This window comes from Bactrocera latifrons, unplaced genomic scaffold (genome assembly GCF_001853355.1).
Source record: "Bactrocera latifrons isolate USDA-ARS-PBARC rearing strain unplaced genomic scaffold, ASM185335v1 scaffold_116, whole genome shotgun sequence".
In the NCBI taxonomy this organism is placed as follows: Eukaryota; Metazoa; Arthropoda; class Insecta; order Diptera; family Tephritidae; genus Bactrocera; species Bactrocera latifrons.
The window spans coordinates 995,593-1,019,143 of NW_017534586.1; the positions used below are offsets into that span (position 1 = coordinate 995,593).

A 23,551-nucleotide genomic window follows, 5' to 3' on the forward strand; every position below is an offset into this window, starting at 1 on the left:
AGAAAATATTTGAGAAAAAAATTTAATTGCGAATTAGAATAAATGAAAGCCTCGTCTTAATAAATTCATAATTCTATGTTGGCATATGTATTTTTTAGGTTTATAACACATATGTACTACATTATATACCTTTATAATATAAATATCTTATATACTTATGTGTCTCAACTTACAGTTGTGGTATTGTAATTAATCTAAATTGTTAGATAAATTGCGTGCATCATAAAGCTCATTCTTAGAGCCGCACGCACAACAATACATTGACGTGCTTCATGACAAGTTCAGTAAGTAGAGCGCAAAAATGCGTGACAGAGAATAGCAGAAAAGGCAGAAACTTTTCCATCGACAACAACAAAAAAGTGAGTGGGCAGTATTTCATACATTGGCATATATACTTTTGCAGTCAACTTAAATGAACAAAAAACATTCATAAAGATTAATATCGTTCTGACGGCCAAACTTTTGGATTATATTACTTTTCCTTTCGACTAAACTCGTTAAACTCCACATTTGCTCTAAATCTAACTAAACTGGTTTATTTAGGAAATTCAAAAAATTAATTGCAAATATATTTTTCTGAACTAGAAGATCACCCTAATAGAGCAGACATATTTAAAACAAACTTCTATGGTCTGAATATTTGCCAAGAAAACTTAGTAGCGTTGCCATAGGCATACAGACTGCTTCGCCATCAATCTCTCACGACATCCTTTTGAGTTTCCATTGGATTTGAGTGATTGCACACACTTGCAACAATACTATTTCACATATACATATAATAATGTGTAGGCATTGGCGTAAATATATTTATAATATGCCACAGAAATATGTTGCGCTAAAACAAAAGTAATGGAATAATGTGGATCCATCAATTAAATTTCCTATTGTGGAATAATTATGAGCATAAGGAATTATATATTTATGAAAATATATAAACATATATACATATACATATTTGTATGTGTATGGTATGTTTATACTGAACTCTAGTATAGTAAATTGGAGTGAGAGGTTTGTATATTTTAGTGATTTATGATTCATCAGGCATTAAGGCATTGAGAGTGCTGCAGCTTGACCTTTGCTCTTAAGCGAACTACACATCACTTTCATACGTTGCAAGTGTTTATGCTGACGTGAAATGGATATAAATTTTGCATATTACTTCGTTATTATACAAATATAATATAATATTTAATATTTATTTAATTTCTTTGCATTTAATTTATTTATATTTAATTTATTTGACTACTAAAGAGCTGTGTTTCCACTATCAACGGGATTTAAATCAGTCATTTAGATTGATTGTGAATATTTGAAAGATAATTGATAATTAATTGAAGATAATTTATGCTCGGCTTTTTGCTTTGTTTCATATTATGAGCCTACAAAAATTTAGCTTCAATATTTCTTATATTAAAAATATAAATATTTGTACAAGTCTTATATTAATTTTTATGTACATATGTATATAACAAAAAATATTATTTTTCTGCAAAATTTTTCTTTTATAAGTGAAAAGAAATTATACGTTCGAAAAATAAATTGTCCTTGATAAAAACAAAAAAAATATTTAAACATATTTATGAAGCATTAATTTATATCACATATAAACATTTTCATTTACCATATACATAAATAAAAATTTTATGAATTATTAAAAAAAAAAAAAATTATGTATACAAGCATATTCTATTAATTTTAGACAACAACTTTTATAATTTTTCATAAATTATATTTTTTTATTTTCCTCTTTTTTCATAATTTTTTTTTTTTTTTTATTTCCGTATGTTTCAAGCAAATCAGCTCCATAATTTCCACATTAATCTCTTTAAAACGGCATATAAATAAACATGGAACCACTTTAGCCACTGAAATGTCAGCTGCAATATTTATTTGACCTCAAACAATATATTTTCAGAGCGAGCGAGCACAGCTGAAGTTGTCGAAGGAGAAAATTAAATGCCAAGAAATATTACCAATAAATAACACGAAAAGCAGAGATTAATTATGAATTCATTACTTGCACTTAAGCAAAAGTTCAAGCCATACACACAATCATATCTACATACACACATAAATATAACTACGCTTGAATATTCATTAGTATGTACATATGTTATATGTAATGATAGCTGTTTGCAGGTAAAGGTAAAGCAGCATAAGCAACAAAAAAAAAACGCGAAAAACAAAAACACCCAATCAATAACCATAAATGAAAACAACTGCCGAAGAATGACTGCGGAAACTGTGGTAGCATTGCCAGCTTTGTGCGCGCGGACAACGACAGTAAAAGTGGCCAAGAATAAAGGTGGCCATAATTCAGGCAGTTATAAAAGCAGCCATAAAATTCGAAGTTACGAAGCAGAAGCAATAAACATACACAGAAATATATTGGTGGATAGGCAAATCCAATTTATGCATACCACCAACAACACAAATACACCTGAGCAGCATAAGACACACATACTACAGCATCACGCACTCATATGAGAAATATTTCTTTGATTGATTGGAGCGGGCCTAGTGGGTCCCCGTTGAACGCGCCCTGATCGCATGCTGTGCGAAATGAGTATGCCATATAGGAGTGAGAAATTTACGGGTGTGCTTACGCAGCGCAACATATGTACAAACATACATATAATATGTATAGTTGAAGCCACTGGGTGCTGCAGCATTTACAAGTTGTTAACAATTCGTTTTGCACTCGCAAGTAATGTTTCGTAGAATTAATTAGAAATTTTTCACCAACATTAAGTAGGCAATAACACGAGGGCGCTACCTTCAACGCATGTGAGTGTGTGCTCTTGTACTGGCACTCACGTGAGTATGTTATTACGCGATGCGCCGTAATCATTGCGGTAGTTAGGCAATTAATTACTTATTTACAGCAACGAAATTTTGTTCGAACGAGCTGGAAGCATGAGTTGCTGAAAATCACATCATAGCACACACAAACAAATAAGCATTTAAATATGTATGTGTGTAAAGTGCTTGCCGCACTTGTCGATTGCTACTGGAAAGTTGGTGAGCAAGGCTAAATTTCCTTTAACTTTTATGGATGCTTTTTGGGGAATATAAAACTTATTTTTAACCACTTTCAACATAGAAAATAAATAATAAAATTCTTTGAGCGCATTTCAAGCGTTTTCTTTTAATGTTTAATAACACATTTCGGTAATGCTTTTTAATTTCTCAGCTCCAGTTTGTTTGCAATTATTTCAGCTTCCTCCAGCATGCTAATAATTATAGAATAGAAGCTTTCAAAACAGCGAGCTTCCTGGAATCTAATTTTTTCTACTGCGCGCAACTTTCTCCGCATTTACCGTTGTGTGCCGCAATCAGGCGCAGCTGGATTGGCCATAACCACAGCTGGCGTATTATTTTCAATTAAACTTTTGCGCTCCACATAGCTTAGGCATTTAGTTATTGGACGGTTACCCACATTATGGCCAACAGCATAGCCTTGCTCATTATCAGTGCATACATTTTTCTACATTTTTCTATGTATATGTGTGTTAGCGCTGTGTTGCACACTGGCTTATCCTAACCGTGCTCATTCCCACAAAGACGTGCAGTGCTAGTTGTAAGTGTGTATCTATTTGAGTGCACATACATACAAGCATGCCAAATTGGATTTTGGTAACTTCATTTGCTGATCAGCTGCGGCCACTGGCGCAATAGGTGCAATTCTTAAGCCGCATCTTCTCGCTTTAAAATCGTCATTTCGGCACGCAGTAGGGCGCTCTACGCATTGGTTCTCAAACTAATTGCTGGTTTTTCAAACCATAAGCAATATGCTGGTCAGCATTTTTGTATGTATGCAGCTGTATTATGTTCGAAAACGCGTTTTCGAGTTGAAAAACGTTTAACGAAAATCTTTTAGCAGCATTGAAAGTTGCATATTTATTTATAAAACAATAAGCGTTAATATTACGTTTTCAATACGGTCAATTTCACATCATTTCCAATTGAAAAACGATAATCGAAAAAATTTTAACTGTTTTGAAAGGTGCATAATTATTATTAATAATTTCGTAATTATGTTTTTATCAATAACCGTTTTCAATACGGTCAATTTCACATTATTTCAACGCGTTATGCGAAATGCTCGCTATAACCAGCGCTTTCGATTGCGCTGTGAATCACGCGTGTGCAATCAAATCAGTGCAAATCTCACCGCCGCAGCATTAATTGCGCATATTAATGAATCAAAGCGCCGTTTTCACTCAACAAATACAACAAATTGTTAATTTATTTATGGCAAACATAATGCCGAGCAATTTCAGCGCACTCCATTTGTTAAATATTTATTTATTTTCATTTCGATTAATTTTTTTTGAAGCTTAAATTTATTTATATTTATATTTTTTTTTTTTGCACCGCTACACCCACCATATTTTCGCATAAATAAAACGGAGAGAATACCGTAATGTAAATATTATGCAAATTCACCAAACCCACCTTAACGTAACGGGGTCACGTGTTGCGATTGTTGCGATTCCATTAATTGCATGTGTATGCATGCATGTGCGTGTGTGTGTGGGTGTGCTTTTGCGCAAAATTTGCTAAATTAATTTTTTTTATTGTTTCGCATAATTAATTTGCAATTTATTGCAGCGCCATTTATTTTGCCATATACTTCTATGTGTATGTGCATGTGTTGGCGCAATTCTCTGATTATTTCACCAATATTTGTTTTAGCTGTAATCAAGTGTCGTGTTTGAACATCAGTGCAAATATTTAAATTTATGTTTGCTTACATATGTATGTATTTATGTATATATAATTTATTTATTTACCGTTTTTGCTTTAATTGCACTTCTTTGCAACTTTAAATACGCCATTCATTAAAGCAAACATTTATACACACACACATGTGTTCTGCTATAAAACTAATATTTGCCATTTTTCTATCAATAATTCACTAATACTTTTGCGATTTTTTTATTTATTCATATATAGAATATATTTTGGTATTTAAATAAATATTTAGTGAGCATTCGATTGATGCATTAGCCACTGTATTAATGAATATTCATTAAATACGCTGCTTAGTTTTAATTAGATTTTAATATGCTATTTGTGGCATGAAAGCCGTTATTTATTTATGATTTTTTAGTATAAATAATCCGCTGTTGGCTTTCTTTATATGTTTGTTGTTGTTTAAATAGCCATTTGTGGTGGTCGCCAAAGCAAAGCAGTGATTTGCTAATTGGTATTAATTTTAAGTGATTTCAGCAACACTCATGCAACATTGATTTACTAATGCAACATTTGGTCACTTATGCATTTTAATACTTAGTTAAAAATTGTGAAAAATTTACGCCTACTTTAGCGGCTTTGTGTGATAAATTTCTCTTACATATACGAGTACATATATATTTACCATGAGCCCCGCTGAGGTGTGCAATAGTGCGAAATTTGTTTCGGTATACCGAGCACCATTGCTAATTCGGGTATCGACTTTTTTCTTGTGAGCACCTAGCGAACTTATGACTGTGTTATCGCTGTAGGTATCAAGTGCCACGATGTGGATACCTGTCATTTAGTTTTCGAACAATTTCGAATTTCGTATTTTCGAAACCACAAGCAGAAAAACAGAAATGGTAAATTAGCACTTGTGGCTTCCACCAGCTGACAGAACAACTTGTACGGGTTATATTTATTTCTATACATTTGGAATTTTTACAAAGAAATTTTAGTATTTCCAATAGCTATTTGAAGTTTTACTAAATTTTTTGCATTTCGAGCGTTTTATTATGCAATTATACTCAATATGTACTCATATGGCCACCAAATTTCCTTGAAGCACAGAGATTCTGGTTTTCTAAATGAACACATGTCAAACATTCAGGAATCCTCACACGCTTTGACTTTTTACCAAATAATAGATTGTCAAAAAAGTCTTGCGGTATTATTTATTTATTTATTTATTTTTTTTTATTTTATAACGGTTTGATGACTCATGCCCAGCTCTTGACCGATGCTATGGCTGTTACTATGCCGATCTCTTTCGACCAATTCAGCGATTTTATCGCAATTTTCGACAACAGGCCTTCCGGAGCGTGGCGCATGTTCGACCACCTCTACACCAGAACGAAAACGTTGAAACCAACGTTGTGCGGTGGAAATGGAAACTGTATCGGGTCCATAAACTGCACAAATTTTATTGGCGGCTTGAGATGCATTTTTGCCTTTATCGTAGTAGAACTGTAAAATATGCCGTATTTTCTCATTATTTTCCTCCATGTTTGTGACGCTATAACTCACGAACGACTTTAAAGAAATGAGAATCAATCAAACACGTGTTAGCTCGTGAAATGAGCTTTCTAAAAAGGTATAGCATGACCCAATGCGACGAATAAAACTAGAACTACGCCCTCTCAGCGCCAACTAGCGAAAATACCGCAAGACTTTTTTGACAAACTAATATTTGGATCACGTAGTCGCCTAATCAAACTCTGGCGGCTCTTTCTCTTTCCACATAACTGCAAGCGAGTTGTGGATGGGTAGAGCCGTCGGCGGAGAGGTGCAGCGAACTTCTTTACGGATGGATCAAAGCTTAGGGGAAGGTTGGATAAGGGGTATATTGTCAGGAACCCTTTGCTAACTTTAGTTTCAGGCTTCCGGAGTTACTTTATTAAACTTTCGGTAGATTTGCTGCTCAGGAGTAAAGTTTTCTTCAGAGCACTATATACTCCGATATCACTAACCGTGCGTTCAAAGCTGTTTAAGGAATACCTAACCTCGTTACGTAAGGCATCGAGTCACTCATAACAGAATTGCAAGTAACTGTAAAGCTAACGAGTTGCTAATGAAAGGTATCCTAAACCCACTATCAGTATAATGGGAACGGGTCGGTCCTCCTTATCTCATGTGTTCCACTACTGGTTAGTTAGTATTCACAGGAGCACGGCCGGCTCTGAGCTATCATCGGCTCATACGCTGTTGCAATATTCCTTTGGCTGAAGATCAATCATAAAAGATCCAGTGAGTCCTTTGCTTTCAGTAAAGTTAGCCTCTCCCTAATTATGCGGGTTTTAAAAGGTCATTGCCTTATCGGCATCCATGTTGTTAGGCTGGGAGTCTTACCAGATGCTAAATGCATAAGTTGTGTGGAAGGAGACGAACTGGAAACTTCTCAACACTTCCTTCCGATATAAAGGGTTAAACACTTGGAAGCTCATATTCTCAGACATCACACCGAAGTGGTGAGAATAGAAATTAAATGGTTGTGCAAATTAGTATTGCTCAGTAGACACTTTGCTTACTTATAATCCTCCTTCTCCTTTAATGGCTTCACAAAGAACTGCATATAGTAGTCGAAGTGCGATCTCTGGATCAGCAATGTTACCTAACATAACTTCACTTCTATATATTCAAATATTATCATTTTTATTTTTCACTGTTTGAAACGTTTATCTAGAAGTCCATTCATCAGCCTTCCAACAACCTGCAACATACTCTTCAAAATGTGAAGCTCTAGTTCGCGCACGTCACGAGGCTATTTTGCGAAATTAGTTCGCGCCTTCTCCCAAAGCGCCCAACTTTCTCCGTTTTACACTGATTTTGATAAGCGAGTAGAAAAGAATGCGAAACTCGGCTAACGCTTTTGAAGCTAACAAGATTTAAGCTATAAAATACAAATAATTTGTTTCTTTACATGTTCCAAAATCTTGGTCATTGGTATTACCTTTAATACCTTGTCATACTACCTTCAAAGGTAGGTAACTTTCTTACATTTAAATAAAAAAATTGTTTTGCGAATAATTAAAAAATATATAATCAAGACACCTATAGTAAAAACTAGTTTGCAAAAAACATTTAAATGATTTTGCCGAAAATGTAAAGATTATATTGAAAAATGTCTCAAAGGTGCTCGAAAAGTTAGCGGCTACTTCATGTACATATATCATCATATTTGCCTTCTAAATCCTCTAATTCTTCGAATCACTAACGAGTAATTCATCAAAAATAAATGTATGTCATAAATTTTCCAGCTGCCACAGTCGTAGCAAGTGCAACACTAGCATATGTACAGAGTAGTTTATATATATACATAAATAAATATGTGCACCAAAGCGACCCTTCTCTGTTTACACTATTAGCCTATTAAAGTGTTAACAAATTTATATTACTCCATACATGTGCACAATCTAATCTAACTATGTTAAATACACTTACATATTTACTTACCACACACTGTGCGCCAACAAATGAATCAAAATTTTCCCTTCTATTTTTCGATTTATGTTTTTGTAGTGGTTAACTGCAAGAAAGAAGAGCAGAACAAAGGGAAGCATAAGAAAATGAATTAACAATGTGAACTGATACTTGAAATGCACAAAAGATTTCGAAATCCTTGGCTGTCAAATATCAATCATTATTATCCTTATGAGATTTGAACAATCATTATGCGAAGCGCGCAGATATGCGAGTCAAAAAACGCCATTACCACATGCGCACGTGTTTCTATTTTTATGGCTGTACACATACAAATGACTATCAAATATTTTCACACACACACACACACATGCGTACAATAACAAAAACGCGTTCGCGTGCATGCATTCTAAGGCAGATAATATAATGGAACAGCGTCATAAAACATGCGACTTCTAAATGTGCTTATGATTATTTTTATAAGCATGTAAGTGTCTGAATTCTGTAGGGATAAACAACTCCTTGTAAGCGATCAGGTTACCAACTTTGCCTCGGCCTGAGTGTGCGCGTGTGTGTGTGCCGTTTTTATTATTACTTCTCGAATTCATAATGTGCTTGGCCTTTGTGCGCATAAACCATTATAAGTTGGTACTTTCAACACATTCCAAAGATTCTTTTATTTTCATATGCGTCCTCTCAAGTGTTTTTCTATACCGTTTGGCGCTGGGCCCGACCGCAGGGTTATCACAACACATGCCTCATGCATAATAGGTATGACCGACGAGGGCGTAGGAGTTTGTATATGGGTTTTTTCGCATATCATATTTCGAGTAATAGAGATAGTAATCGAATAGTTGTGTACAAAAAGGCGCGGTTGCTTGTTTAACGGTGAATTTTGCTACAAATTTTGAAATTTGTTATTTGAGTATTAGATCTTTAATATAGCAGTAATATCTTTTTGTGGATTTCCTCTAAATTTTTATTGTTGAGACAAGCCTGACAATTGAAAAACTTGACGGATTTAGAGTTTAGAATTATGGAGATTCTGTTTTTATGGTTTTTTTTTAATACAATTAACACAAATGAGGCTTATTGAGACTTGTATTACAGAAGCTTCACATAATCAACGAATATATTTGAAAATTCTTTAAATACTGATAAAATATATATTTAAGTTTTTCGGCATATATTTTAGTAAACAATCTTAAATATAAAAACGCAGATTTTTGAAATTTTTTTGAAGAGACAGACCTTAATACTTGATATTTTTTGTGCTTTTGCTTGACGGATGCACTTTAAAAATATGTATGTATGAAATAATTTTCTGGGTCAAATCTAACTTCAAAAATCGAATGTAAATTGTAACTAACTCTGTACCGAGAAAAAAAAAATGTAACTATTTACGTACGGAACTAGCCCGTAACTAGTCTATCTATATCATCTATAAAAAATTAGTAATTATTAAAAAGTCAAACAGTTAATTTTCGTTTTAACTTTTTTACTTCATTTGGTAAAATTGTAACTAGTTACTTTTCGAACTAAACTGTAACTAGTTTCCGTTGTAGTTAGTTCCTTTTGTCAGTTCCCAACTTTAGAGAAACTATTATTATATTTGCTCCGGCAAAATTTTAACTAGTTACTTTCCAAACTAACCTCGAACTAGTATCCAATTACACACCAAATGGTAATTCCACCTGCTGAGCCATACACGCATTAGAGTCACTGAGTGTCTCGAAAGGCAAAGAAGCGCAAATTATTCATGGCTCTAAATTCGTCTGAACCTTGGCCATAAATGCTTTATGTGTTTGCTTTTTTTTTCTTATGCAACGCCGGCTTTCATGTCACCTCTTCCCGGCTGTTTATACAGTTAGTTTATACACAACATTTTTTATTTCCGATTTTAATATTCGTAATAAATATGCACACGCCAACTCATACACACAAACACTGGCATGACCCGACGCATTTATAGCGCGAACGAAGAATTATCCTAAAATGGCACTTTGCATCTCTTCAAGTGTTATTCTTACTGGTTTTCCTCTGCTTATTTATTCTCTGTACTGTTTCAATAAAACGACTTTGTTAGGCACCGCTTTCGCTTTTACGCTTTACCCAATGCTCGCCGGTTTATTTGCTTTTACAACAAGTGTTTTGTGTCCGAGAAAAACCGACAAGCAAATATCAATAAAACTGCATCGCTGGCTATATATGCCGGGGAACAAGTGTATATTTATCCTCTTTCATCGCTTGTGGTTGTTGCTTGCTTATTTATTTGTTCCTTGACTTTGGATATAATGCTTTTTATGGGTTTTTTTGTTTGCGTCAAGGTTTGTGTTAATGTTTATATGTTAAAACATTAAATACACAACAAAATGCGATAATAATAAATTCTGTTTGACAGGACTTTGTTGGCGGCAAGAAGAGATAAAAAATTTACATACATATATTCGAGGCACTGAGCACGTGTATGCGATCCTATATATGCATATATATTATTACTAGATGAGTATACAAACACATAAATATTAATGAATGTTGCTATATGAAATATACTGTATAATATTAAGCAACTTAAATCAAATGTTAGGCCTAATAAACTATATAATTTTAATACCTTTTCCATTTATAGTTCAGTTTGGCTTCCAAGAAGGTCTCTATGCCCACATACAATCTTTTTATGCTTTATATATGTATGTACGTAAAGTTTTCTTGCGTACATTTGTAGAAATTGAGCGTTTAAAGTGAGGTTAAAGGTTAATATTCTACGTATCTAGTTGACATTAGGTTGAAAGTGGAGCATGAACCAAATTGTTTTCTTGTAATTATATCAATTCCATCTTGAAATCGTTAAAGTTATATGTCATCAGATAAAAATGTTTACGTTTGATGATTATGAGCAATATTTTTTTTTTTATTTTCCTTTTTATAATAAAAAAATGGTAGAGCAGGTGCAGTTGCAAGTAGTGGGCGTCGTTTGTTTCCTTCACTCACCTGCAACTTCATTTTGGTTAATTTATGTTTTGATAAAAGGCCTGGTGCAGAAAAAATAGTTGTAAATACTTAACTGGTCATAAATAAGGTATTAAAAGGTGAGAAAAGCCAGCTTAACATGAAAAAGAAGCTGAATAGATAAGGCAATTAGACATATTGCCCAGGTACAGACGAACTTGCAGCTATAAATAAGTCTCGTTTTTTTTTTTTTCGTTATAGACAGTGGCTTTTAAGCGCGCATGCCACAGCTATACTAACGTATATAATTACTAATTTTTTACATAAATACATTTTTTTATAAAAATAAAATTAGTAATGGCTTAGTTTAAAAAATTAATAGTTACATTTTATTCCCAAATACAACTAGTTACATTTTATGTCCAAAAGTAACGGGTTCAATTTTAATCCGAAAAGTAACTAGTTCAATTTTGTTCCGAAAAGTAACTTGATACATTTTCAAAAGTTTCCGCCGAATAATTGTAAGCGTTAAATAAAAGAGAAAATACTCTAAATATCAGATTAAGGATAGCTGAACCCAGATATCTATATTACGAACAAGGTGAACTACATACTATTTGCTATGATATCTATTCTGCAAAACTTTAACATAGTTCTATTACGCAATGTTATTTTTTTTTTCTCGGGCTATCAAAAAGTTAGTGCATTAATTGCGCCCTGTTCTTTAATATGTCAACAGATATTATTTAAAAAAAAATATATATATATGTATATGTATACATGATACATAATACATAATTGTAATATTATGATTAAGTTCTGAAGCCGCTCATCCTTTCAACGAACATGCTATTCAGTCTTCTCTCGATGGGGAATATTATTTACACGCTTGAAATGCTAATCTGGACACTGGAGTCTACTTCGCTGAAATTGATTTTAAAAGCATTGCAGCCGCAGCTGCACCATTATACACCCACCATCGGCAGCACTCACTCTTTTCACTCTTCTGCGTTATCTATGCATCATCAATTATTCTGATATTATTTTGCATAATTTTCATAATATATAGAAATCAACTGGAGTCTTTTCACAAAGCGCAAAGAGAATTACAGAAGAATTAATAGAAACGCCGTTGGGAAATGCTGAGATTCACAAAGCGAATGAGGGGAGCAACGCCGGCAGAAAGCCTTTGCAACACACACGCACGAAATCACAAAAACAAAGTATTACTTACATCAAAGTGTAGCAAATTTTGATGGGAGTTAGAAATTCGTGTAAAAAGTAAGAAGATTTGCCTATCAGTTATATCAGGATACGTGAATTCACAGCTAACACACCGGAGGGTGAGTGCGCGTTCGTTTGACGGCACTACTGTTGCCGCTGGTGTGCTTTCACAATGCGAATTTACATAATTTAAATCAATGTATGCATGGCAAGGTGGGGCGCTGCTATGCACCCAAATGATATTCTTACGAAATTCGAGGGAAATCAGGTGAAAATAAGATATTAAGTAGCTTCGATACGCAGTGTAATGGCAGCGGTGTGCGCTACGGAGCTTTCAAACTTCTTATATACATATGTATAAGTATATAAATATTTAAAGAAAATGTATGTTTGCACGTGAGTGTGTTTTCTTGCGTCTAAAAATGTGCGCTAGCAAATTGGCAAGCATTGCAAAGCAATTCGATAGCTAAAATTACTACCTAAGTGTATAGGTATATAAATATGTGAGTGTGTGTTTAGAGATAAGTGTGTGTTTATTTATAAACTTAGCTGTATTTGACAACGGCATGGGCGTACGCCTGTAAGTATGCTAACAAATTTCGTGGGGGATGAAGAAAACTCATCTTTTGCTGCCTTAATATAAATTGGAAAAACTTCGGATGAGAAACAGACAAACATAAAAACAACAAAAAAAAAAACAATAAAGTAAAAGTGGATTTAAAAGTAATTTCCATGAGCGAAATAACATAAAATTTATTTTTACGAAATTTCTTTGCAGGAAATGATAAAAATATTTGCACTTCTCCATAATAAATTGTCAGTCAAATGAAGTGGAGTATACACAAGCGCATAACTTCATTCCCGGAAAGACAAAAGGGAAAAAATTAAAAATAACAAAAAGTTAGTGTAATGCCCTAAGCACACTCACTGCTGGTAAAACAAATGAGCGTAGGAGAAGGTGCAGCTGATAGAGATGGCTATAGCGCAAGCGAAAGCGGAGAGAATGGGCAGACTGAGTAAAATATCGGCAACGAGCAGTCAATAACAGCGTTGACAGATCGATCAGCGTGTCGCCTAGTGACGACGACTGATGACGCAATAAATATGTAAGCATGGGAGCCAGCGAAAAAAGGACACCCACGGCGCTTAGTGGCATGATCCTGGGAAACGCAGACGCGGATGCACATACACATACGCTCACACAACATTTATAGCAGCAATGGTGGCAGCCAGCAAGCGGGTCGATGCGGGGCAGCGCATTTTTTGTCACCATGTGCGCCCATTTTTCATTCGATAGCAATTTTTATTTTTATCGCCGCTGTCATTTGAGATGGAGAAAATGCGCGCTGCACAAACAAATGAACGCAGCGCGTAAATAAACAAACGGCAAGTATGGCATGTCTACTATTAACAGCTGCATTGTTGCGTGATTTTTTTCTAAATTCCCTTTTTTTCATTTCAATTCAGTTTTTATTCTACTTTAACATTTTTTTCTTGGGCGCTGTGCACTTGCATGAATAAATATTTGCAGCTAAGCGTTGGGCGTTGACAGTGCACATCAATCATATATAGTTCTGATTTGCGTATGTGCGCGTGTGTTTTTCCAAATCTGACAGCGCTGTCAACACGCACACACACACACGAGGGTATATGGCATATGCGTATTTGCGTAAAGCTGACAACAGGTTTAAAAAACTTGGCAGGCATCTGCCGACAATTGTCGTAAAATCGCCCCAGGCATCTTCAGCGTTAATAACACAAATACACGCAAATCCATTTACATGCGTACGCTAAGCTGCCCTGTAGGGCATGTCGTTAGTAATGAAGGAGCCAGGGGATACGGCTAAGCGCTTGGCATACAATAAATGAACTGTAATTGAGTTCCGCACGAAAATTTGGTGAACAAGGGTTTAATTTCCGCGCTACAGTGGCGGCAATTTCACCCCAAAATAAAATGCCTTTAGAAAAAAGAATAGAAGAAGATACTGCCTAGCCTTTAAGTGCTTAATTACATTCATGTTGACGGCACTTAATTAGCCTGTCAACGGTTTACTGATAAAAAAAAAAAATCGGAAATAAATGCATTAAAATTTTCGTTAAAATATGTTTTTTTTTTTTGTTTTGAAATATGGTTACCCTTTTGACACTGAATCAATTTATTTATCGGCGTACACAAGTTTAATAGAGCAATTGACGCTTTTAATGCTCTTTAAGCTCAGCAAAACAAGTGAGAATGCCAAATAACTAACTTATTAGAAGAGTTTTTCCCATTAATGCTAAAGATCTTACCTATTTTAAAAGTTTTTCTTATTAATTTTTACCATCAAACGAAAAATAATCTGAAATTTGTATAAGGAAAAGAGATGACAACATCTTCTGAACCAAAAAGGAATTTTGGGTAATTATTACATAAAAATAGTAAAAAGATACAATTTCTACAATCATTATTATAGAACCTTATACCAAAATTATACTTTTGGACTTGAGAAAAATCTTATTCCCGAATTAGCATTTTATTATTATTATTATTTGTTGGAAAAGTGTTCGCATTGGAAAGTACTGATTTATAGGACGGATAAAGAGGCAGAACCATATTTTTAGTAGAAATGTAGAAGAAAGATAAGAGAAAACTTCAATATCTACCATAGCTCAGATTATGTGGTTGATTCTAACAGGGACCTCACATGGACAGCTTAGAACGCCGGTCCCTTTAAAATAAAAAGTGAATAAAATAGTTTCTCTCAAGTATGAAACCAAAACAGGCGAGGAAAAATTCGATATTGGTGGCCCTGCTGCCCTTGGCGCCCAAATATATCCACTCAGAAATTTGACGAAGCTTTGAGAATATATTTAGACCACTTCTGTAAAAAATAAAATATATGGCTTCATAAACTTCAAAATATAAATTTCTTTATTCACTTTGGTGAGTGCCCGCAATAGCTCACATTTTTAACCAGTTAAGTTCCAAACCATTTTGCCAAGAAAACTACCACTTTAAAGCAATAAAGATTTCCTAGAGAGCTTTTCCCGCGGGCATTATAAAAACTCTCCTTCCTGACCGACGCAGACACATTAATATACACATACAGACACACATACATGCTCATCATGCTGGTAATAAAGATAAATTCCTGTTGTGCTGGTCGACAGACAATACGCACAATAAATATATCCCAAGGCGGGGTGTTCAACTGTAGTGAAGATGTTCAAATGGGTATAACCCCACTTGGTGCTTGGCGTCCCACTGCACTGCACTTCACGTATACACTGCTCTAATGCGTCTAATGCGCGCTTCGACACTCACACTAACAATAAAAAGAACAACAACAAACAATACAGTTTCGTTTAATGTTGCTATTTTGGGGCGGGGCATATTCCCAAGGGTATTTGGGGAATTCTCCAAGCAATTTACTTTACTTTACTTTATGCCCAGCTATATTGACAGAACGCTATCGGCGGCGGCGGCAACACAAAACAACAATAGCAGCAGCAGCAACGCCAACAGCAGTTAAGCGGCAGCATCTATTCTAATAGTAGTTCCACCAGCTGTGCGTACAACAACCAACGGCAGCCGTGTCTTCGATTGTCAACGAAGGCGCTTGAAATAGTCCAGCCATTCGGTGTGTCGCTCACAGCTTCAGCTTCATTGCGCTCACTTGGTGTTTGTATATATATGTGTGTGTGTGTGTTGATTATTAGTTAGATAACAAGAGGTGGGCAAGGGGCGTGTCTTATAGTCAAAAATATGTACAAAGGTACAATAAGTTTTTGTGGTTCGTAAGCATTTGATTTTCAGAGGAAATTGGAAATTTTAACTTTAGTCGTAACAATTTTACAGCCATTAACGTCGTAAATTTCATTGAAAGCGATTAAAGGACCGAGGCGTAGTTAGGCGCCTTTACAGGAATAAAATATACCAAATTGTTCAATGACTGGGAAACGTCCTTTGACCAGCACTGACCGTTTGAAAATTGCTTCTGGTCGTTAAATATTGAAAGTTTTCAGATTTTTCGGTAGCAAGAAAAAGTTCTTGGCTTGTAGTTGGCGTGATTTTTTGGGTCGTTGGTCGGTGCAGTTTTCAGATAAAGTTGCTAATAAAAAGGTACGCTAAACTTCGTTGTGGGCTAGTTTTAGTAATTTGAAAATAAAAGTTCATTCAATGGAAAAAAACATTTACTGTTGTTAAACTGTTATGGATAGTGAATATGTAATATAATACTTTCCTTTAGGTTTCATAAATTTTGTTATCAATTTCTATGAAGGGGTTATATATATATACATATGTATGTATGTACATGTGAATTTCTACAAATATTTTTTATTTGCATAAATATCGAGTTTACATATCGTCACCTAAAATGCAAAATAACGTAACATCACTTTTCGTAAGTTTATAGACGAAAGAAAAACTATATAATATAATCCACTAGTATTGAAAAAAAATTAGTTTTGGTTATAAAACGGTTATATGTAGGTTATACATTGGTTATATATTGGTTATACGTTGGTTATATATCGGTTATATTGGTTGATTTTATGATCTAATATGAAGTAGTGAACCATTAGCAATAAAAAATTCAATTTCCATTTATTTGCTGATACGTTATTTTACATGTTAGCTGATAATATATATAGTATATTTTAAATAGCGTCCAGTATTTATGGAAAAAATGTATATAGTATATACGGCTTTCAAAACATTTAATGATCTTTTTCGAAACCTTGTATTTAGAGTCGATGATGAATAAAATTTCTCCGAAACAGCAAACTTGTTCGGTTAGAGATTTTTTTATGATCTTCTTGTACATGTTAGTCATGCAATAATTGAGTTATATATTTTTGATAATAATTTCGACTTTTTTATACCACGTTGAAGTGTAAAATTGTTTTTAAAAAACGACGTATTTTTTAGAAACTCACCATTTTGTCAAATATTCAACTTTTGACTAGTGTTTCGATCATTATCTACACTCATCTACTATAATTATATCTCATTTTTGTGTGTTTTTTAATTTGAGGTTTTTTTAACAGAAACATCTTCCTCAGCGCGAGATATTTTTTTCCAAGGTCCTCCTAGAGTTCGACTACTTAATCAAGGGAAACGAAATTTGTTTCAGAATTAATCAACGATTATACTCATAGCTGTAGCACGATGCTCAGTAACATACCAAAGTATTTGTTGACTCACAGCGGAGTGAACATTTATATTCATCTTTTATATGCAAAAATCGTTCATAATTTATTCCAAATCCATCTCCATTTAACTCAATACATCTGAAAGCTTTTTTGTAACGAATCTTTAATATATTTTCGCACTTTGTAGATGTTAGTTAGTCAGAATTTACAAAAATCATAATCATAAGTAATCGATATCAATAATAGAACCCAATGTAAGTTAACTTTATTGTTCATCTAGAAGTCATTGAAATACTATATATACTTCAATAGCATCTGTATATTTTTTAACTTTCGCACTTTCTCCCACAAGACGCTCTAATTTTAGAACTAGACTCTACTGATCCCTAAAAAGTGATAGAATTTAGCATAATATAAACTTTGTATGCTTGAATGAGCTGAATTTGAAACCCAGAACGTAGAAAGATGTACAGATCTCATATGTGCGATAAATTTACATATATGTTTTGAGATACATACAAAGCGTTCTCATTGTAAAAATGAAGATTTGTAGTGCATGAAGATGCCCCAAATTATATTTATATTCCTGACCTCAAATATTCAACTCAATTAAACCTAAAATTTAAGCCTCAACGGCGTAAAATTCAAGGAATAAGAAACCCATCTGAAAACACATACATATATCAACACACATGCACACGCTTACACATAACGCTTTGTCGTCAACGAAACTGCCAAAGACATTTGCTTTACGCCCAAAATAATTTCAACCAATTTTCAATTTTCACTAGCCAACAATGCGGCCACATCAATACCTGAAAAATGACTGTGGCAACATACATATGTTCTTTTTTTTACTTCATACCACAACTAGTGGCGTAAAATCAGCAACAACGACTGCGCAAGAAACCCGAAAATTCGGACCATTTGTATGCTTTGTTGTTGTTATTGTTTGAGTGTGGTCACTCTGCTCGCATGGGTCGAACGGCCGCAGCATTAGTTTTTACTGCTGATAATCACAAGTTTGTTTTTGTTTTTTTTTGTTTGTTTGCTCATTGTCTTCATCTTTCTTAATGTCTTATTGCTGTGGCGAGCGTTGTCATTTTACTTGTTTTATATATTTTTATTCACATACTTTTTATTTAATTTCATTTTTTTTTTATTATTTACAAACAACAGCATATGTACATATATTTGTAGCACTTGGGCACTTGCTTTGGCGCAGAATTCAAGCGGTTTCTTGCCATTATGGGGAGGCAACAATTATAACAGCTAACATAATACGAGCAGATAACAATAATAAAAGCAGCGGAAGAGTTGAAAAAGCAACGGCAAGCGCTACAAAGCAACTGATATACATCGACACTCAGATATTTCTATATACATATGTGTTCACACACATACATACAACTACAACTCTTTATGCAGCCACTGTGAAAAAAGCGCCTTTTGCGTTAGTTTCAACGGCAACACAATGGCAATGGTGGCAGCAACAACAACGCACCGCTGTGGCAGGCAACAAGCGTTGCGCGTCGGTCGGCCTTACAGGTTCTTTGTTAGCGAGGCACTAAAGAACTTAAAACTAATTAGTCCTCATCAGCTGCACAGCCATGTACAGGCGCTTGTGTGTGTGTTTGTGTCGAAGTACAACACAGCGACAAGCGCAAAAATGGTAACAGCCGCTTGAACAGCATTTACATTAGTAGAACAACGTTAGCAACAACAATAACAACAATAACTTTATTGCTGTTGCTTAAGTTGAAAGTGTGTGAAAGTGTTAGTGTGCGGCATGTGTGCACACTGGCGTAACCAGAAACTCCAATGGTGGGGTCTCAGTTTATTTGGGATAGAGATTTTTTTCGCTATGGTAACTAATGAGTTTAGTTTTTTTTAGAAGTAATTACTTTGCTGCAAAAAAATAATATATAAAAATTATTCTCAGATTTTGGAGACAAAAATGTTTAAGCAAGTGATTCTCTACAACATACAACATAATTTTGCAACATAAGTTTTAAATTGAAATTTTGCCATACTGTGCAACTCTGTATTAACTTCCAAGACCATATTTCGTTTTTGATTGAAAATAATGCTTATAGGCCTTTCGTTTCACTCATTTTTTCTCTCAAAATTCCGAAATTGGTAGTTGTTATTGTAAGAATAAATGGGTATCAACGAAACTGGTCTTTAAACTGTTATTGTTTACCTCTTAGTTCGTTGCTGGTTCGAGCTCCTTTTCTAATTTAGGCTGCAGACGAAAAAAATGCTCTTTCCAGAACTAAACAAATAATCATAATAAGTGCTTATGCTATAAAAAATTAGTATCACCACAATATGTGATAAAGGGATCAGCACTTTTTTGTATATTATGCTGTTCACTGAAGTTTCTACAAGTTCAAATAATAATGTATGAGAGCAAATATTCAAACCAACTCAGAACCAGTGATCATCTTACCCTGCACACGGCTGATTTCTCGCACCTAATTATTTGATCGAAAGTAATCATATCAACTTTCGCTTCCCAGGATGCTCTGAACCCCTCAGTCAATAGCATAAATCCCGTTTTAATAACCGCGCACCTAACTGTAATGAAGAGGTCCTAAACACTGAAGCGCGCTACGCCAGATCACCGCTCTGCCATAAAAATCAAGGCTTTAAAGCATTTAGTGTAGCGCTGTTGACAGTCGGGAATCAAGGCAGCGGCTTAATACAAGCGGTACAGCTTAGCTGGCGCATATATGCTGTAAGCACCATATTTATATATGTAGCTCTCGCTGTACCTAGACACTGCAGGGTACGGCTAGCGAAGCTGCGCTGACAGTCTGGGTGCTGCCGTTGGCGGCTTGAATGGCGAGCAACCATTCGCCACGCTATAGCTACTACTCTGCTATGACTACAAGGTGGGGTATAAACGACTGTTTACGGATATACAAACTCGAATGTAGATATGTATATATATGTGTGTGTAGTTGTAGTAAGCTAGTTGTTTGCCTGTCTGTCTGCATTTGGCCCACGGTAGTTAAGTTCAGTTTAATATAGACATCTTGTAGATAAAAGCTTTTTCATGTCTTCCTCAATTTTCGTGCCCGATTTTGTCGTTCACTACCACACACACACACACACACATATACCAACACAGCAACTTTGTTTTTAAGTTTGCTCTTTTCGTCTGTACCAAATTGTTGTCTAGTGCCTGTGTGTTTTTGTTGCTTTTAATTTTGTGATCTTTTTCCTCATGTTGCCACACAGTGGCGCTACGATATAAAATATCAAATTATTGCCGCAAATAAATTTTGTACGATTTTATTGTTATTATTCTTAAGTTTAGTAGGTGAAAATGAAAAGCATTTGGTAAAAGCCGCAGCCACCATACCGCTCTAGCGGAGTCTGCGGGCTTGTCTGCGTTTGCTATTCGCTTTGGCCGTCGCCGGCAACGCCACGAAGCATTAGCAGTAATTTCTTTTTGTATAGCATTAAAAATTAAAATTCCAGACTGATTTAATTACAAGCATGGCACATTAACAAATGGCAAGTGGCAAGTAGTGAATGGTAAATGGTGAGTGGTGAGTGGCAAGTGGCAAGTGTAGCTGTCTGCTATGAGTTGGTGAGTCATGCAATGCGACAGTGGCAACATAAATTCAAATTTGCCGCAAGAGTGTAGAGTCACAATCACATACATGTGCATGTATGTACACAAATCTGTATTACTTGCCACATAAACGATTACTCAGATATATGTACATATGTATGTATGTAATGCGACCACTTATTCAAATGTAACTTCACGCTTCCCTTTCTACATATTTTCGTGGTTGCAAGTTTCGTACACTTGCAACACACCCAGTTTTTCGCAAACAGTAGAGCAGAAACAAAAAAAAAAAATAATAATAATAAAAAAGTAACAAAAACCGTTAAAATTACAAAAACAAAAAAAAACTTAAGACTACAACAAAAAACAATATGCCACAAAAGGTAGCCGTAAAAACTTGCGTATACTTTTTTCGGCTTTCGCATGCCACAGATCTAAGTAGAAATATTTTGGCGCACTGGTGTTTGTGCGGCATGCGGCATGCGCCACTGCAGTGTACCCACAGTGTCCGGTGTGCGGTTGCCGCTTGCCACATTTCGCCATGCTGCCAGCGTTCATTAGGCGCGGCAAACTTCACCTGCCAGCGAGTCTAACATTTCTATCACATTGCTTGGCAGTTGCCAGCGGTATGCCGGCAAGCGCCACTGTTGCAACAAAAAAACTTAGACTTCACGAATAAGTAACATTGCAGCACGGGTCTCGCTGCCATTGCATGTACATGCAAACATGCAGATGGGTATGCATATAGAGAGTTATGTTTGTGGCATGTGTGGCATGGTGTCTGTGCACACAGTTAATTGCATTTTTCATTTTAGCCCAATGCTGCTCACCTTTCTGCCAGCAAAATTGATATGCATAGCGGTGTCAATGTTGCAGCCTCTGCTAGTGTAGTGACTTGAAGCCAATGCGTTATGTACTACACACTATATGTATATATGTATGTATGTGCAAGTAGTATGCGTAGGATGGCAAATTTTATGTTTGTTCTCTGTAGTTGGTCCGACGTCTGTTGTGTTGGCTCTGATTGATTTGTTGCCTCTATGATTTGCAGCATTTTCAATTATTCTCTGTTGCAACTGCTGATACTGCTTTGTGTAGAGTTAAAAGAGCGTTTCTAAGCATCCCTTAGTACTAATACTAGTAGTATGAAAACATATGAAAAACTGTAAGGCCTTCATAATATAGTATTTTTATTTGCTTTTTTTGATGGAAAATGTAGGTATGTATATCTTTTAAATATAAATTTACGCTTGAAAGCTTATCCTTCGAATCTGATTTTTATCTTAAGTGGTATTTTCAGAAATTGGAAAAAGTCGAAATGTTTTTTAATAATTCAATTTAGATATTCAAAATTAGCCCTCTAAAAGTATTTTTTAAAATTCACATTATTTTCGAAGTTATAGCCATTTAAGTGCCGTGACAACTAGACTGGTTTAGCGGACGACTGCAACGACAGTGTTTAGGGGTTTCAGAAACTTTATTATATTATAAATATAAATTTTACAACATCTCTAGAATATTGACCTCAATTTTCAAGTTGAGCCGAGTAATAGTTTTGGAGATGCAGCCTTGAGAACTTGTTGCGCTTGGGGCTATGTAGGCTTAGTGCGGCATCTTTAAACGGCTTCTTCGATGTAGTTACTACAAAATCTCCATCTCGGATCAGCTGATTTATTTGAAACACGGTATTAGTATTATATTAGTATCTATTTATCATATGAACATTGATAGAACAAGTCATTGAAAATTTAATTATAATATTTTTAAAAAAATATGACAAAGTTAAAAAATTTGTTAAAAAGGAAATCATTTCTTTTGCAGCTTCTTGAGATAGCAGCAATCGTACTAATCAACATGAAAACAGATACAATTTTGCACTTCATCTGTCACTACTCTTTAGAGGAAATGTGGCATGATCTATTATGTGTCACTATAAAAATATGTCAATATTAATAAAATAATAACTCAAAAATTTTAATTGTTATTACTTTTGATAGATATAATATAAAAACTGACGAAAATTTGCAAAAAGTGTAAAAGTTTTATTTTACATTCTTTGAAATTTTTAGGTTTTTTTTTTAATATTTTTTTCAAAATTATAGAATTTTAACAAATTTTGTATGCAATATTATATTAAAATTGAAATATTAGTGAATTAAAAGCGAAAAAAATTCAAATCTTGCATCTTGTATAATTTTCATGGGTTTCTCTGAAAGAAAGAAATTTCCTACAACTCCATGGTTTGGTATGATTTTTAAGCCAAACGAGTTTAGTGCGCAAAACAGATTAAACGTAAAGACCTGTCTTTAAATATGGTATAGGCTATTGAAACTGTCGAAAACGAAATTATTTCCAACACGCAGCCTTAAACGTAGTATAATTGAGCTTAATACGATATCAGCTACCAGGAATGTTTAATCAATTCATTGATATAAATAATGGTTACCGTTTCTATTCCAGCAATTTCAGCATTACAAAAAAACAAAACAAAAA

The 23,551-nt window shown here is 34.6% G+C and overlaps 1 protein-coding gene across 1 annotated transcript in view; it reads right to left on the reverse strand.

Annotated features, from left to right (window-relative positions):
• Positions 1-23,551, reverse strand: part of LOC108977185 — a 62,200-nt gene that overhangs the window by 18,391 nt on the left and 20,258 nt on the right. Inside the window, exon 3 of the mRNA XM_018946763.1 lies at positions 8,197-8,269. The gene's annotated coding sequence lies outside the window, so the exon portion shown is untranslated. The remainder of the gene's footprint in view (positions 1-8,196; positions 8,270-23,551) is intronic.